Genomic DNA, 19,974 nt, shown 5'->3' on the forward strand with positions numbered 1-19,974 from the left:
CAGTTTACTAAGGAAAAATCTTTTTGAGCGTGTCTTATGCAATAGATATGAAAATTACATAGTTTATCCCGCTGTGAAATTCCGTGTTTCGCCCACGCTACATGCAGATAGGATTCGACAAAAATACACTACAGAGTTGTTTGCATGTGGATTACAGGACTTTCATCACAATACAAGGCATATTGATGTTAGAAACATTTTCTCTGATTTCACAGAGCTTTCCAAACGCCAGTTTCGAAACTGAGGCAGTTTTCACGGCAAAAAACTCTTGGAGCGTGTTCAAAACAATAGACATGTAATTTACATGGATTCGCTCACCGTGAAATTCCGTGTTCCGAACACGCTTCATGCATCTCGGATTCAAAAATTTTCACTACAGAGTTGTTAGCAAGTGGATTACTGCACTTTCATCCACCATACATGGCTTACTGACACTTTGAAGACTTTTCTCAGATTTCACAGAGTAGTTTTAGTGTCAGGTTTGAAAATGAGGCAGATTTGGCAGGAAAATGCTCTTGGAGCGAGTTCTAACCAAAAGATATGTAATTTACCTAGTTTCACTCACCGTGATATTCCGTGTTCTGAACACGTTACATGCATCACGGATTCGACAAACATTCTTTAATGAGTTGTGAACATGTGTATTACCGAACTTTCATCCACCTTACAATGCATTTTTATACATAGAAATTATTTTCTGATTTAGTATATTTCTCCTAGTGTCAGTTTTAAATCATGCAGTTTTCACAGAAAAATCCTCTTGGAGCGAGTTCTACCCAATAGACATGCAGTTTACGTAGAACCCATCACCGTGAAATTCCGTGATCCGAAAAAGATACATGCATCACGGTTTCGAAAAATATTCACTTCAGACTTGTTAGCATAAAGATTACCGAACTTTCATCCACCATAAAAGCCATATTGACACTTTGAAGCATTTTCTCATATTTCAAAAGATTTTCCTAATGCCAGTTTTGAAAATGAGGCAGAATTCGCAGAAAAAGTTCTTGGAACGAGTTCTACCCGAGAGATCTATTTTACATAGATTCGCTTACTGTGATATTCTGTGTTCCGAACACGCTTCATGTGTCTCGGATTCGACAAATATTCACTACAGAGTTGTTAGCATGTGGATTAACGATCTTTCATCCACCATACAAGGCATAAATACACCGAGAATCTATTCATCTGAGTTCGCAGTGTTTCCTAATTCCAGTTTCGAAAATCAGGCAGATTTCTCAGGAAAAATCTCTTGGAGTGTTTTCTAACCAAGAGAAATGTAATTTACATAAACTCTCTGGCCATGAAATTCCGTGTTCCGAACATGCTACTTGCATAATGAATTCGAAAAATATTCACTACAGATTTGTTAGCATGTGGATTACCGAACTTTCATCACAATAGATTGAAAATTGATACTTAGAAGTATTTTCTCAAATTTTGCAGTGTTTTCCAAACGCCAGTTTCAAAAATGAAGCATTTACTGCAGGAAAATTCTCTTGGAGAGAGTTCTACCCAATAGAGAAGTAATTTACATTGTTTCAGTCACCGTGAAATTCCATGTTAAAAACACGGTATATGCATCACGGATTAGAAAAAGCTTCTTTAATATGTTGTGAAAATGTGGATTACCGAACTTTCTTCCAACATAAAGGCATATTTACACCTAGAAATATTTACTCTCATTTTGAAGCATTCTCCAAATTTCAGATTCGATAATCATGCAATTTTCGCAGAAAAATTCTATTCTAGCTAGTTCTACCCAATAGAATTTTAATTTAAATTGTGTCATTACGGTGAAATTCCATTTCAAAAAGCGCTACATGAATCATGGTTTGAAAAATCATTACTACACTGTTATTAACATGTGGATTACCGGACTTTCATTCACCATTCAATGCATATTGACACTTAGAAGCATTTTCTAAGATTTCACAGGGTTCTCCTAATGGCAGTTTTGAAAATGAGGCACATTTCGCAGAAAAAAACTCTTCAAGCGTGTTCTACCCAATAGACATGTAACTTACATTGTTTCCTTCAATATGACACTCTGTATTCCGTACACGTTACATGCATCATGAATTCGACAAACATTCTCTAATGAGTGTGAGCATGTGGATTACCAAAATTTCATTCACCATACAAGGCATATTTACACCTAGATGTAGTTATTCTGATTTCGCAGGTTTTCCCTAACATCCACTTCTGAAAATCATGAAATTTTCGCAGAAAAATTCAATTCAATCGAGTTCTATCCAGTAGAATTATTATTTTCCGAGTTTCACTCACCGAGACATTTCGTGTTCAAAAAACGTTACATTAATCACGGCTTTGACAAACATTATTTAATGACCATGACCATCTGGATTACTGATGTTTCAACCACAATACAAGGCATATTGACACCTAGAAACATTTACTTAGATTTCGCAGATTTTTCCTAAATTCAGTTATGAAATTCAGGCAGTTTTCGCAGAAAAATTCTCTTGCTGCATGTTCGATCCAATAGACACCCCATTTACATAGATACCGTCACCGTAACATCCCGTGTTCCGAAAAATTTACATGCACCATGGATTCAACAAATATTCACTGCTGAGTTGTTAGAATGTGAATTACACATCTTTAAAAAACCATTGAAGACATATTGTCACCTTAAAGTTTTGCTCAGATTTTACAGTGTTTTCATAACACCAGTTTCCAAACAGAGGTTGATTTTACAGTAAAATGCTCTTGGAGCGGTTTCTCACCAATAGATATGTAATTTACATAGTTTCCATCAACGTGACATTCCATGTACTGAATACACTACATTCATCACGGATTTGAGAAACATTTTTAATGAGTTGTTTACATGTGTATTACAGAACTTTCATCCACCATACAAGGCATATTTACACCTAGAAACATTAACTATGAGTTTGCAGCTTTTTCCTAATAGCAGTTTCAAAATCAGGCAGTTTCCTAAGGAAAAAACTGTTGGAGCGTGTTCTACCCAATAGATATGTAAATTACATAGTTTATCCCGCTGTGAAATTCCGTGTTTCGCCCACGCTACATGCAGATAGGATTCGACAAAAATACACTACAGAGTTGTTTGCATGTGGATTACAGGACTTTCATCACAATACAAGGCATATTGATGTTAGAAACATTTTCTCTGATTTCACAGAGCTTTCCAAACGCCAGTTTCGAAACTGAGGCAGTTTTCACGGCAAAAAACTCTTGGAGCGTGTTCAAAACAATAGACATGTAATTTACATGGATTCGCTCACCGTGAAATTCCGTGTTCCGAACACGCTTCATGCATCTCGGATTCAAAAATTTTCACTACAGAGTTGTTAGCAAGTGGATTACTGCACTTTCATCCACCATACATGGCTTACTGACACTTTGAAGACTTTTCTCAGATTTCACAGAGTAGTTTTAGTGTCAGGTTTGAAAATGAGGCAGATTTGGCAGGAAAATGCTCTTGGAGCGAGTTCTAACCAAAAGATATGTAATTTACCTAGTTTCACTCACCGTGATATTCCGTGTTCTGAACACGTTACATGCATCACGGATTCGACAAACATTCTTTAATGAGTTGTGAACATGTGTATTACCGAACTTTCATCCACCTTACAATGCATTTTTATACATAGAAATTATTTTCTGATTTAGTATATTTCTCCTAGTGTCAGTTTTAAATCATGCAGTTTTCACAGAAAAATCCTCTTGGAGCGAGTTCTACCCAATAGACATGCAGTTTACGTAGAACCCATCACCGTGAAATTCCGTGATCCGAAAAAGATACATGCATCACGGTTTCGAAAAATATTCACTTCAGACTTGTTAGCATAAAGATTACCGAACTTTCATCCACCATAAAAGCCATATTGACACTTTGAAGCATTTTCTCATATTTCAAAAGATTTTCCTAATGCCAGTTTTGAAAATGAGGCAGAATTCGCAGAAAAAGTTCTTGGAACGAGTTCTACCCGAGAGATCTATTTTACATAGATTCGCTTACTGTGATATTCTGTGTTCCGAACACGCTTCATGTGTCTCGGATTCGACAAATATTCACTACAGAGTTGTTAGCATGTGGATTAACGATCTTTCATCCACCATACAAGGCATAAATACACCGAGAATCTATTCATCTGAGTTCGCAGTGTTTCCTAATTCCAGTTTCGAAAATCAGGCAGATTTCTCAGGAAAAATCTCTTGGAGTGTTTTCTAACCAAGAGAAATGTAATTTACATAAACTCTCTGGCCATGAAATTCCGTGTTCTGAACATGCTACTTGCATAATGAATTCGAAAAATATTCACTACAGATTTGTTAGCATGTGGATTACCGAACTTTCATCACAATAGATTGAAAATTGATACTTAGAAGTATTTTCTCAGATTTTGCAGTGTTTTCCAAACGCCAGTTTCAAAAATGAAGCATTTACTGCAGGAAAATTCTCTTGGAGAGAGTTCTACCCAATAGAGAAGTAATTTACATTGTTTCAGTCACCGTGAAATTCCATGTTAAAAACACGGTATATGCATCACGGATTAGAAAAAGCTTCTTTAATATGTTGTGAAAATGTGGATTACCGAACTTTCTTCCAACATAAAGGCATATTTACACCTAGAAATATTTACTCTCATTTTGAAGCATTCTCCAAATTTCAGATTCGATAATCATGCAATTTTCGCAGAAAAATTCTATTCTAGCTAGTTCTACCCAATAGAATTTTAATTTAAATTGTGTCATTACGGTGAAATTCCATTTCAAAAAGCGCTACATGAATCATGGTTTGAAAAATCATTACTACACTGTTATTAACATGTGGATTACCGGACTTTCATTCACCATTCAATGCATATTGACACTTAGAAGCATTTTCTAAGATTTCACAGGGTTCTCCTAATGGCAGTTTTGAAAATGAGGCACATTTCGCAGAAAAAAACTCTTCAAGCGTGTTCTACCCAATAGACATGTAACTTACATTGTTTCCTTCAATATGACACTCTGTATTCCGTACACGTTACATGCATCACGAATTCGACAAACATTCTCTAATGAGTGTGAGCATGTGGATTACCAAAATTTCATTCACCATACAAGGCATATTTACACCTAGATGTAGTTATTCTGATTTCGCAGGTTTTCCCTAACATCCACTTCTGAAAATCATGAAATTTTCGCAGAAAAATTCAATTCAATCGAGTTCTATCCAGTAGAATTATTATTTTCCGAGTTTCACTCACCGAGACATTTCGTGTTCAAAAAACGTTACATTAATCACGGCTTTGACAAACATTATTTAATGACCATGACCATCTGGATTACTGATGTTTCAACCACAATACAAGGCATATTGACACCTAGAAACATTTACTTAGATTTCGCAGATTTTTCCTAAATTCAGTTATGAAATTCAGGCAGTTTTCGCAGAAAAATTCTCTTGCTGCATGTTCGATCCAATAGACACCCCATTTACATAGATACCGTCACCGTAACATCCCGTGTTCCGAAAAATTTACATGCACCATGGATTCAACAAATATTCACTGCTGAGTTGTTAGAATGTGAATTACACATCTTTAAAAAACCATTGAAGACATATTGTCACCTTAAAATTTTGCTCAGATTTTACAGTGTTTTCATAACACCAGTTTCCAAACAGAGGTTGATTTTACAGTAAAATGCTCTTGGAGCGGTTTCTCACCAATAGATATGTAATTTACATAGTTTCCATCAACGTGACATTCCATGTACTGAATACACTACATTCATCACGGATTTGAGAAACATTTTTAATGAGTTGTTTACATGTGTATTACAGAACTTTCATCCACCATACAAGGCATATTTACACCTAGAAACATTAACTATGAGTTTGCAGCTTTTTCCTAATAGCAGTTTCAAAATCAGGCAGTTTCCTAAGGAAAAAACTGTTGGAGCGTGTTCTACCCAATAGATATGTAAATTACATAGATTCTCCCGCTGTGAAATTCCGTGTTTCGCACACGCTACATGCAGATAGGATTCGAAAAAATACACTACAGAATTGTTTGCATGTGGATTACAGTACTTTCATCACAATACAAGGCATATTGATGCTTAGAAGCATTTTCTCTGATTTCACAGAGATTTACAAACGACAGTTTCGAAACTGAGGCAGATTTCACGGCAAAAACCTCTTGGAGCGTGTACAAAACAATAGACATTTAATTTACATGGATTCGCACAGAATGAAATTCCGTGTTCCGAACACGCTTCATGCATCTCGGATTCAAAAATTTTCACTACAGAGTTGTTAGCAAGAGGAATACATCACTTTCATTGACCATAGATTGCTTACTGACTCTTTGAATACTTTTCTCAGAATTCACAGTTTAGTTTAAATGACAGGTTTGATAATGAGGCAGATTTGGCAGGAAAATGCTCTTGGAGCGAGTTCTAACCAAAAGATATGTAATATACCTAGGTTCACTCACCGTGACATTCCGTGTTCTGAACAAGTTACATGCATCACGGATTCGAAAAACATTCTTTAATGAGTTGTGAACATGTGTATTACTGAACTTTCATCCACCATACAATGCATAATTATACATAGAAAGTTTTTTCTGATTTAGTAGATTTCACTTAATGTCAGTTTTTAAATCATGCAGTTTTCGCAGAAAAATCCTCTTGGAGTGAGTTCTACCCAATAGACATTCAATTTACATAGAACCTGTCATCGTGAAATTCCGTGTTCTGAAAAATATACATGCATCACGGTTTCGACAAATATTCCCTACAGAGTTGTTAGCATAAGGATTAACGAACTTTCATCCACCATAAAAGCCATATTGACACTTTGAATCATTTTCTCATATTTCGAAAGTTTTTCCTAATGCCAGTTTTGAAAATGAGGCAGAATTCGCAGAAAAAGCTCTTGGAGCGTGTTCTACCCAAGTGACATGCATTTTACATAGATTCACTCACCGTGATATTCTGTGTCCCAAACACGCTCCATGTATCTCGGATTCGACAAATATTCACTACAGAGTTGTTAGCATGCAGATTACCGAACTTTCATCCACCCTAGAAGGCATATTTACACCGAGAATCTATTCATCTGAGTTCGCAGTGTTTTCCTAACGACAGTTTCAAAAATCCGGCAGATTTCTCAGGAAAAATTTCTTGGAGTGATTTCTAACCAAGAGAAATGTAATTTACATAATATCCCTGGCCATGAAATTCCGTGTTCCGAACATGCTACATGCATAATGGATTCGAAAAATATTCTCTACAGATTTGTTAGCATGTGGATTACCTAACTTTCATCACAATAGTTTGAATATTGATACTTAGAAGTATTTTCTCAGATTTTGCTGCGTTTTCCAAACGTCAGTTTAAAAAATAATGCAGTTTTCACAGAAAAATACTCTTGGAGCGACTTCTACCCAATAGAGGAGTAATTTACATTGTTTCAGTCACCGTGAAATTCCATGTTCCAAACACGGTATATGCATCACGGATTAGAAAAAGCTTCTTTAATATGTTGTGAAAATGTGGATTACCGAACTTTCTTCCAACATAAAGGCATATTTACACCTAGAAATATTTACTCTCATTTTGAAACATTCTCCAAATTTCAGATTCGATAATCATGCAATTTTCGCAGAAAAATTCTATTCTAGCTAGTTCTACCCAATAGAATTTTAATTTAAATTGTGTCATTACGGTGAAATTCCATTTCAAAAAGCGCTACATGAATCACGGTTTGAAAAATCATTACTACACTGTTATTAACATGTGGATTACCGGACTTTCATTCACCATTCAATGCATATTGACACTTAGAAGCATTTTCTAAGATTTCACAGGGTTCTCCTAATGGCAGTTTTGAAAATGAGGCACATTTCACAGAAAAAAACTCTTCAAGCGAGTTCTACCCAATAGACATGTAACTTACATTGTTTCCTTCAATATGACACACTGTATTCCGTACACGTTACATGCATCATGAATTCGACAAACATTCTCTAATGAGTGTGAGCATGTGGATTACCAAAATTTCATTCACCATACAAGGCATATTTATACCTAGATTTTGTTATTCTGATTTCGCAGGTTTTCCCTAACATCCACTTCCGAAAATCATGAAATTTTCGCAGAAAAATTCAATTCAATCGAGTTCTATCCAGTAGAATTGTTATTTCCCGAGTTTCACTCACCGAGACATTCCGTGTTCAAAAAACGTTACATTAATCACGGCTTTGACAAACATTATTTAATGACCGTGACCATGTGGATTACCGATGTTTCAACCACAATACAAGGCATATTTACACCTAGAAATATTTACTTAGATATCGCAGATTTTTCCTAAAATCAGTTATGAAAATCAGGCAGTTTTCGCAGAAAAATTCTCTTGCTGCATGTTCGATCCAATAGACACCCCATTTTCATAGATACCGTCACCGTAACATCCCGTGTTCCGAAAAAGTTACATGCACCATGGATTCAACAAATATTCACTGCTGAGTTGTTAGAATGTGAATTACACATGTTTAATAAACCATTGAAGACATATTGTCACCTTAAAATTTTGCTCAGATTTTGCAGTGTTTTCATAACACCAGTTTCCAAACAGAGGTAGATTTTACATTAAAATGCTCCTGGAGCGGTTTCTCACCAATAGATATGTAATTTACATAGTTTCCATCAACGTGACATTCCATGTACTGAATACACTACATTCATCACGGATTTGAGAAATATTTTTAATGAGTTGTGTACATGGGTATTACAGATCTTTCATCCACCATACAAGGCATATTTACACCTAGAAACATTAAATATGAGTTTGCAGCATTTTCCTAATAACAGTTTAAAAATCAGGCAGTTTCCTAAGGAAAGATCTTTTTGAGCGTGTCTTACGCAATACATACGTAAATTACATAGATTCTCCCGCTGTGAAATTCCGTGTTTCGCACACGCTACATGCAGATAGGATTCGAAACAAATACACTACAGAGTTGTTTGCATGTGGATTACAGGACTTTCATCACAATACAAGGCATATTGATGCTTAGAAGCATTTTCTCTGATTTCACAGAGCTTTCCAAACGCCAGTTTCGAAACTGAGGCAGTTTTCATGGAAAAAACCTCTTGGAGCGTGTTCAAAACTATAGACACATAACTTACATGGATTCGCTCACCGTGAAATTCCGTGTTCCGAACACGCTTCATGCATCTCGGATTCAAAAATTTTCACTACATAGTTGTTAGCAAGTGGATTACTGCACTTTCATCCACCATACATGGCTTACTGACACTTTGTAGACTTTTCTGAGATTTCACAGAGTAGTTTTAATGTCAGGTTTGAAAATGAGGCAGATTTGGCAGGAAAATGCTCTTGGAGCGAGTTCTAACCAAAAGATATGTAATTTACCTAGTTTCACTCACCGTGATATTCCGTGTTCTGAACACGTTACATGCATCACGGATTCGACAAACATTCTTTAATGAGTTGTGAACATGTGTAGTACCGAACTTTCATCCACCTTACAATGCATATTTATACATAGAAGGTTTTTTCTGATTTAGTAGATTTCACCTAATGTCAGTTTTTAAATCATGCAGTTTTCACAGAAAAATCCTCTTGGAGCGAGTTCTACCCAATAGACATTCAATGTACATAGAACCTGTCATCGTGAAATTCCGTGTTCAGAAAAAGCTACATGCATCACGGATTCGACAAATATTCACTATAGTGTTGTTAGCATAAGGATTAACGAACTTTCATCCACCATAAAAGCCATATTGACACTTTGAATCATTTTCTCATATTTCGAAAATTTTTCCTAATGCCAGTTTTGAAAATGAGGCAGAATTCGCAGAAAAAGCTCTTGGAGCGTGTTCTACCCAAGTGACATGCATTTTACATAGATTCGCTTACTGTGATATTCTGTGTTCCGAACACGCTTCATGTGTCTCGGATTCGACAAGTATTCACTACAGAGTTGTTAGCATGTGGATTAACGATCTTTCATCCACCATACAAGGCATAAATACACCGAGAATCTATTCATCTGAGTTCGCAGTGTTTCCTAATTCCAGTTTCGAAAATCAGGCAGATTTCTCAGGAAAAATCTCTTGGAGTGTTTTCTAACCAAGAGAAATGTAATTTACATAAACTCTCTGGCCATGAAATTCCGTGTTCTGAACATGCTACTTGCATAATGAATTCGAAAAATATTCACTACAGATTTGTTAGCATGTGGATTACCGAACTTTCATCACAATAGATTGAAAATTGATACTTAGAAGTATTTTCTCAAATTTTGCAGTGTTTTCCAAACGCCAGTTTCAAAAATGAAGCATTTACTGCAGGAAAATTCTCTTGGAGAGAGTTCTACCCAATAGAGAAGTAATTTACATTGTTTCAGTCACCGTGAAATTCCATGTTAAAAACACGGTATATGCATCACGGATTAGAAAAAGCTTCTTTAATATGTTGTGAAAATGTGGATTACCGAACTTTCTTCCAACATAAAGGCATATTTACACCTAGAAATATTTACTCTCATTTTGAAGCATTCTCCAAATTTCAGATTCGATAATCATGCAATTTTCGCAGAAAAATTCTATTCTAGCTAGTTCTACCCAATAGAATTTTAATTTAAATTGTGTCATTACGGTGAAATTCCATTTCAAAAAGCGCTACATGAATCACGGTTTGAAAAATCATTACTACACTGTTATTAACATGTGGATTACCGGACTTTCATTCACCATTCAATGCATATTGACACTTAGAAGCATTTTCTAAGATTTCACAGGGTTCTCCTAATGGCAGTTTTGAAAATGAGGCACATTTCGCAGAAAAAAACTCTTCAAGCGTGTTCTACCCAATAGACATGTAACTTACATTGTTTCCTTCAATATGACACTCTGTATTCCGTACACGTTACATGCATCACGAATTCGACAAACATTCTCTAATGAGTGTGAGCATGTGGATTACCAAAATTTCATTCACCATACAAGGCATATTTACACCTAGATGTAGTTATTCTGATTTCGCAGGTTTTCCCTAACATCCACTTCTGAAAATCATGAAATTTTCGCAGAAAAATTCAATTCAATCGAGTTCTATCCAGTAGAATTATTATTTTCCGAGTTTCACTCACCGAGACATTTCGTGTTCAAAAAACGTTACATTAATCACGGCTTTGACAAACATTATTTAATGACCATGACCATCTGGATTACTGATGTTTCAACCACAATACAAGGCATATTGACACCTAGAAACATTTACTTAGATTTCGCAGATTTTTCCTAAATTCAGTTATGAAATTCAGGCAGTTTTCGCAGAAAAATTCTCTTGCTGCATGTTCGATCCAATAGACACCCCATTTACATAGATACCGTCACCGTAACATCCCGTGTTCCGAAAAATTTACATGCACCATGGATTCAACAAATATTCACTGCTGAGTTGTTAGAATGTGAATTACACATCTTTAAAAAACCATTGAAGACATATTGTCACCTTAAAATTTTGCTCAGATTTTACAGTGTTTTCATAACACCAGTTTCCAAACAGAGGTTGATTTTACAGTAAAATGCTCTTGGAGCGGTTTCTCACCAATAGATATGTAATTTACATAGTTTCCATCAACGTGACATTCCATGTACTGAATACACTACATTCATCACGGATTTGAGAAACATTTTTAATGAGTTGTTTACATGTGTATTACAGAACTTTCATCCACCATACAAGGCATATTTACACCTAGAAACATTAACTATGAGTTTGCAGCTTTTTCCTAATAGCAGTTTCAAAATCAGGCAGTTTCCTAAGGAAAAAACTGTTGGAGCGTGTTCTACCCAATAGATATGTAAATTACATAGATTCTCCCGCTGTGAAATTCCGTGTTTCGCACACGCTACATGCAGATAGGATTCGAAAAAATACACTACAGAATTGTTTGCATGTGGATTACAGTACTTTCATCACAATACAAGGCATATTGATGCTTAGAAGCATTTTCTCTGATTTCACAGAGATTTACAAACGACAGTTTCGAAACTGAGGCAGATTTCACGGCAAAAACCTCTTGGAGCGGGTACAAAACAATAGACATTTAATTTACATGGATTCGCACAGAATGAAATTCCGTGTTCCGAACACGCTTCATGCATCTCGGATTCAAAAATTTTCACTACAGAGTTGTTAGCAAGAGGAATACATCACTTTCATTGACCATAGATTGCTTACTGACTCTTTGAATACTTTTCTCAGAATTCACAGTTTAGTTTAAATGACAGGTTTGATAATGAGGCAGATTTGGCAGGAAAATGCTCTTGGAGCGAGTTCTAACCAAAAGATATGTAATATACCTAGGTTCACTCACCGTGACATTCCGTGTTCTGAACAAGTTACATGCATCACGGATTCGAAAAACATTCTTTAATGAGTTGTGAACATGTGTATTACTGAACTTTCATCCACCATACAATGCATAATTATACATAGAAAGTTTTTTCTGATTTAGTAGATTTCACTTAATGTCAGTTTTTAAATCATGCAGTTTTCACAGAAAAATCCTCTTGGAGTGAGTTCTACCCAATAGACATTCAATTTACATAGAACCTGTCATCGTGAAATTCCGTGTTCTGAAAAATATACATGCATCACGGTTTCGACAAATATTCCCTACAGAGTTGTTAGCATAAGGATTAACGAACTTTCATCCACCATAAAAGCCATATTGACACTTTGAATCATTTTCTCATATTTCGAAAGTTTTTCCTAATGCCAGTTTTGAAAATGAGGCAGAATTCGCAGAAAAAGCTCTTGGAGCGTGTTCTACCCAAGTGACATGCATTTTACATAGATTCACTCACCGTGATATTCTGTGTCCCAAACACGCTCCATGTATCTCGGATTCGACAAATATTCACTACAGAGTTGTTAGCATGCAGATTACCGAACTTTCATCCACCCTAGAAGGCATATTTACACCGAGAATCTATTCATCTGAGTTCGCAGTGTTTTCCTAACGACAGTTTCAAAAATCCGGCAGATTTCTCAGGAAAAATTTCTTGGAGTGATTTCTAACCAAGAGAAATGTAATTTACATAATATCCCTGGCCATGAAATTCCGTGTTCCGAACATGCTACATGCATAATGGATTCGAAAAATATTCTCTACAGATTTGTTAGCATGTGGATTACCTAACTTTCATCACAATAGTTTGAATATTGATACTTAGAAGTATTTTCTCAGATTTTGCTGCGTTTTCCAAACGTCAGTTTAAAAAATAATGCAGTTTTCACAGAAAAATACTCTTGGAGCGACTTCTACCCAATAGAGGAGTAATTTACATTGTTTCAGTCACCGTGAAATTCCATGTTCCAAACACGGTATATGCATCACGGATTAGAAAAAGCTTCTTTAATATGTTGTGAAAATGTGGATTACCGAACTTTCTTCCAACATAAAGGCATATTTACACCTAGAAATATTTACTCTCATTTTGAAACATTCTCCAAATTTCAGATTCGATAATCATGCAATTTTCGCAGAAAAATTCTATTCTAGCTAGTTCTACCCAATAGAATTTTAATTTAAATTGTGTCATTACGGTGAAATTCCATTTCAAAAAGCGCTACATGAATCACGGTTTGAAAAATCATTACTACACTGTTATTAACATGTGGATTACCGGACTTTCATTCACCATTCAATGCATATTGACACTTAGAAGCATTTTCTAAGATTTCACAGGGTTCTCCTAATGGCAGTTTTGAAAATGAGGCACATTTCACAGAAAAAAACTCTTCAAGCGAGTTCTACCCAATAGACATGTAACTTACATTGTTTCCTTCAATATGACACACTGTATTCCGTACACGTTACATGCATCATGAATTCGACAAACATTCTCTAATGAGTGTGAGCATGTGGATTACCAAAATTTCATTCACCATACAAGGCATATTTATACCTAGATTTTGTTATTCTGATTTCGCAGGTTTTCCCTAACATCCACTTCCGAAAATCATGAAATTTTCGCAGAAAAATTCAATTCAATCGAGTTCTATCCAGTAGAATTGTTATTTCCCGAGTTTCACTCACCGAGACATTCCGTGTTCAAAAAACGTTACATTAATCACGGCTTTGACAAACATTATTTAATGACCGTGACCATGTGGATTACCGATGTTTCAACCACAATACAAGGCATATTTACACCTAGAAATATTTACTTAGATATCGCAGATTTTTCCTAAAATCAGTTATGAAAATCAGGCAGTTTTCGCAGAAAAATTCTCTTGCTGCATGTTCGATCCAATAGACACCCCATTTTCATAGATACCGTCACCGTAACATCCCGTGTTCCGAAAAAGTTACATGCACCATGGATTCAACAAATATTCACTGCTGAGTTGTTAGAATGTGAATTACACATGTTTAATAAACCATTGAAGACATATTGTCACCTTAAAATTTTGCTCAGATTTTGCAGTGTTTTCATAACACCAGTTTCCAAACAGAGGTAGATTTTACATTAAAATGCTCCTGGAGCGGTTTCTCACCAATAGATATGTAATTTACATAGTTTCCATCAACGTGACATTCCATGTACTGAATACACTACATTCATCACGGATTTGAGAAATATTTTTAATGAGTTGTGTACATGGGTATTACAGATCTTTCATCCACCATACAAGGCATATTTACACCTAGAAACATTAAATATGAGTTTGCAGCATTTTCCTAATAACAGTTTAAAAATCAGGCAGTTTCCTAAGGAAAGATCTTTTTGAGCGTGTCTTACGCAATACATACGTAAATTACATAGATTCTCCCGCTGTGAAATTCCGTGTTTCGCACACGCTACATGCAGATAGGATTCGAAACAAATACACTACAGAGTTGTTTGCATGTGGATTACAGGACTTTCATCACAATACAAGGCATATTGATGCTTAGAAGCATTTTCTCTGATTTCACAGAGCTTTCCAAACGCCAGTTTCGAAACTGAGGCAGTTTTCATGGAAAAAACCTCTTGGAGCGTGTTCAAAACTATAGACACATAACTTACATGGATTCGCTCACCGTGAAATTCCGTGTTCCGAACACGCTTCATGCATCTCGGATTCAAAAATTTTCACTACATAGTTGTTAGCAAGTGGATTACTGCACTTTCATCCACCATACATGGCTTACTGACACTTTGTAGACTTTTCTGAGATTTCACAGAGTAGTTTTAATGTCAGGTTTGAAAATGAGGCAGATTTGGCAGGAAAATGCTCTTGGAGCGAGTTCTAACCAAAAGATATGTAATTTACCTAGTTTCACTCACCGTGATATTCCGTGTTCTGAACACGTTACATGCATCACGGATTCGACAAACATTCTTTAATGAGTTGTGAACATGTGTAGTACCGAACTTTCATCCACCTTACAATGCATATTTATACATAGAAGGTTTTTTCTGATTTAGTAGATTTCACCTAATGTCAGTTTTTAAATCATGCAGTTTTCACAGAAAAATCCTCTTGGAGCGAGTTCTACCCAATAGACATTCAATGTACATAGAACCTGTCATCGTGAAATTCCGTGTTCAGAAAAAGCTACATGCATCACGGATTCGACAAATATTCACTATAGTGTTGTTAGCATAAGGATTAACGAACTTTCATCCACCATAAAAGCCATATTGACACTTTGAATCATTTTCTCATATTTCGAAAATTTTTCCTAATGCCAGTTTTGAAAATGAGGCAGAATTCGCAGAAAAAGCTCTTGGAGCGTGTTCTACCCAAGTGACATGCATTTTACATAGATTCGCTTACTGTGATATTCTGTGTTCCGAACACGCTTCATGTGTCTCGGATTCGACAAATATTCACTACAGAGTTGTTAGCATGTGGATTAACGATCTTTCATCCACCATACAAGGCATAAATACACCGAGAATCTATTCATCTGAGTTCGCAGTGTTTCCTAATTCCAGTTTCGAAAATCAGGCAGATTTCTCAGGAAAAATCTCTTGGAGTGTTTTCTAACCAAGAGAAATGTAATTTACATAAACTCTCTGGCCATGAAATTCCGTGTTCTGAACATGCTACTTGCATAATGAATTCGAAAAATATTCACTACAGATTTGTTAGCATGTGGATTACCGAACTTTCATCACAATAGATTGAAAATTGATACTTAGAAGTATTTTCTCAAATTTTGCAGTGTTTTCCAAACGCCAGTTTCAAAAATGAAGCATTTACTGCAGGAAAATTCTCTTGGAGAGAGTTCTACCCAATAGAGAAGTAATTTACATTGTTTCAGTCACCGTGAAATTCCATGTTAAAAACACGGTATATGCATCACGGATTAGAAAAAGCTTCTTTAATATGTTGTGAAAATGTGGATTACCGAACTTTCTTCCAACATAAAGGCATATTTACACCTAGAAATATTTACTCTCATTTTGAAGCATTCTCCAAATTTCAGATTCGATAATCATGCAATTTTCGCAGAAAAATTCTATTCTAGCTAGTTCTACCCAATAGAATTTTAATTTAAATTGTGTCATTACGGTGAAATTCCATTTCAAAAAGCGCTACATGAATCACGGTTTGAAAAATCATTACTACACTGTTATTAACATGTGGATTACCGGACTTTCATTCACCATTCAATGCATATTGACACTTAGAAGCATTTTCTAAGATTTCACAGGGTTCTCCTAATGGCAGTTTTGAAAATGAGGCACATTTCGCAGAAAAAAACTCTTCAAGCGTGTTCTACCCAATAGACATGTAACTTACATTGTTTCCTTCAATATGACACTCTGTATTCCGTACACGTTACATGCATCACGAATTCGACAAACATTCTCTAATGAGTGTGAGCATGTGGATTACCAAAATTTCATTCACCATACAAGGCATATTTACACCTAGATGTAGTTATTCTGATTTCGCAGGTTTTCCCTAACATCCACTTCTGAAAATCATGAAATTTTCGCAGAAAAATTCAATTCAATCGAGTTCTATCCAGTAGAATTATTATTTTCCGAGTTTCACTCACCGAGACATTTCGTGTTCAAAAAACGTTACATTAATCACGGCTTTGACAAACATTATTTAATGACCATGACCATCTGGATTACTGATGTTTCAACCACAATACAAGGCATATTGACACCTAGAAACATTTACTTAGATTTCGCAGATTTTTCCTAAATTCAGTTATGAAATTCAGGCAGTTTTCGCAGAAAAATTCTCTTGCTGCATGTTCGATCCAATAGACACCCCATTTACATAGATACCGTCACCGTAACATCCCGTGTTCCGAAAAATTTACATGCACCATGGATTCAACAAATATTCACTGCTGAGTTGTTAGAATGTGAATTACACATCTTTAAAAAACCATTGAAGACATATTGTCACCTTAAAATTTTGCTCAGATTTTACAGTGTTTTCATAACACCAGTTTCCAAACAGAGGTTGATTTTACAGTAAAATGCTCTTGGAGCGGTTTCTCACCAATAGATATGTAATTTACATAGTTTCCATCAACGTGACATTCCATGTACTGAATACACTACATTCATCACGGATTTGAGAAACATTTTTAATGAGTTGTTTACATGTGTATTACAGAACTTTCATCCACCATACAAGGCATATTTACACCTAGAAACATTAACTATGAGTTTGCAGCTTTTTCCTAATAGCAGTTTCAAAATCAGGCAGTTTCCTAAGGAAAAAACTGTTGGAGCGTGTTCTACCCAATAGATATGTAAATTACATAGATTCTCCCGCTGTGAAATTCCGTGTTTCGCACACGCTACATGCAGATAGGATTCGAAAAAATACACTACAGAATTGTTTGCATGTGGATTACAGTACTTTCATCACAATACAAGGCATATTGATGCTTAGAAGCATTTTCTCTGATTTCACAGAGATTTACAAACGACAGTTTCGAAACTGAGGCAGATTTCACGGCAAAAACCTCTTGGAGCGGGTACAAAACAATAGACATTTAATTTACATGGATTCGCACAGAATGAAATTCCGTGTTCCGAACACGCTTCATGCATCTCGGATTCAAAAATTTTCACTACAGAGTTGTTAGCAAGAGGAATACATCACTTTCATTGACCATAGATTGCTTACTGACTCTTTGAATACTTTTCTCAGAATTCACAGTTTAGTTTAAATGACAGGTTTGATAATGAGGCAGATTTGGCAGGAAAATGCTCTTGGAGCGAGTTCTAACCAAAAGATATGTAATATACCTAGGTTCACTCACCGTGACATTCCGTGTTCTGAACAAGTTACATGCATCACGGATTCGAAAAACATTCTTTAATGAGTTGTGAACATGTGTATTACTGAACTTTCATCCACCATACAATGCATAATTATACATAGAAAGTTTTTTCTGATTTAGTAGATTTCACTTAATGTCAGTTTTTAAATCATGCAGTTTTCGCAGAAAAATCCTCTTGGAGTGAGTTCTACCCAATAGACATTCAATTTACATAGAACCTGTCATCGTGAAATTCCGTGTTCTGAAAAATATACATGCATCACGGTTTCGACAAATATTCCCTACAGAGTTGTTAGCATAAGGATTAACGAACTTTCATCCACCATAAAAGCCATATTGACACTTTGAATCATTTTCTCATATTTCGAAAGTTTTTCCTAATGCCAGTTTTGAAAATGAGGCAGAATTCGCAGAAAAAGCTCTTGGAGCGTGTTCTACCCAAGTGACATGCATTTTACATAGATTCACTCACCGTGATATTCTGTGTCCCAAACACGCTCCATGTATCTCGGATTCGACAAATATTCACTACAGAGTTGTTAGCATGCAGATTACCGAACTTTCATCCACCCTAGAAGGCATATTTACACCGAGAATCTATTCATCTGAGTTCGCAGTGTTTTCCTAACGACAGTTTCAAAAATCCGGCAGATTTCTCAGGAAAAATTTCTTGGAGTGATTTCTAACCAAGAGAAATGTAATTTACATAATATCCCTGGCCATGAAATTCCGTGTTCCGAACATGCTACATGCATAATGGATTCGAAAAATATTCTCTACAGATTTGTTAGCATGTGGATTACCTAACTTTCATCACAATAGTTTGAATATTGATACTTAGAAGTATTTTCTCAGATTTTGCTGCGTTTTCCAAACGTCAGTTTAAAAAATAATGCAGTTTTCACAGAAAAATACTCTTGGAGCGACTTCTACCCAATAGAGGAGTAATTTACATTGTTTCAGTCACCGTGAAATTCCATGTTCCAAACACGGTATATGCATCACGGATTAGAAAAAGCTTCTTTAATATGTTGTGAAAATGTGGATTACCGAACTTTCTTCCAACATAAAGGCATATTTACACCTAGAAATATTTACTCTCATTTTGAAACATTCTCCAAATTTCAGATTCGATAATCATGCAATTTTCGCAGAAAAATTCTATTCTAGCTAGTTCTACCCAATAGAATTTTAATTTAAATTGTGTCATTACGGTGAAATTCCATTTCAAAAAGCGCTACATGAATCACGGTTTGAAAAATCATTACTACACTGTTATTAACATGTGGATTACCGGACTTTCATTCACCATTCAATGCATATTGACACTTAGAAGCATTTTCTAAGATTTCACAGGGTTCTCCTAATGGCAGTTTTGAAAATGAGGCACATTTCACAGAAAAAAACTCTTCAAGCGAGTTCTACCCAATAGACATGTAACTTACATTGTTTCCTTCAATATGACACACTGTATTCCGTACACGTTACATGCATCATGAATTCGACAAACATTCTCTAATGAGTGTGAGCATGTGGATTACCAAAATTTCATTCACCATACAAGGCATATTTATACCTAGATTTTGTTATTCTGATTTCGCAGGTTTTCCCTAACATCCACTTCCGAAAA

The sequence above is a fragment of the Camelus bactrianus genome, chromosome 1 (assembly GCF_048773025.1).
Source record: "Camelus bactrianus isolate YW-2024 breed Bactrian camel chromosome 1, ASM4877302v1, whole genome shotgun sequence".
NCBI lineage: Eukaryota > Metazoa > Chordata > Mammalia > Artiodactyla > Camelidae > Camelus > Camelus bactrianus.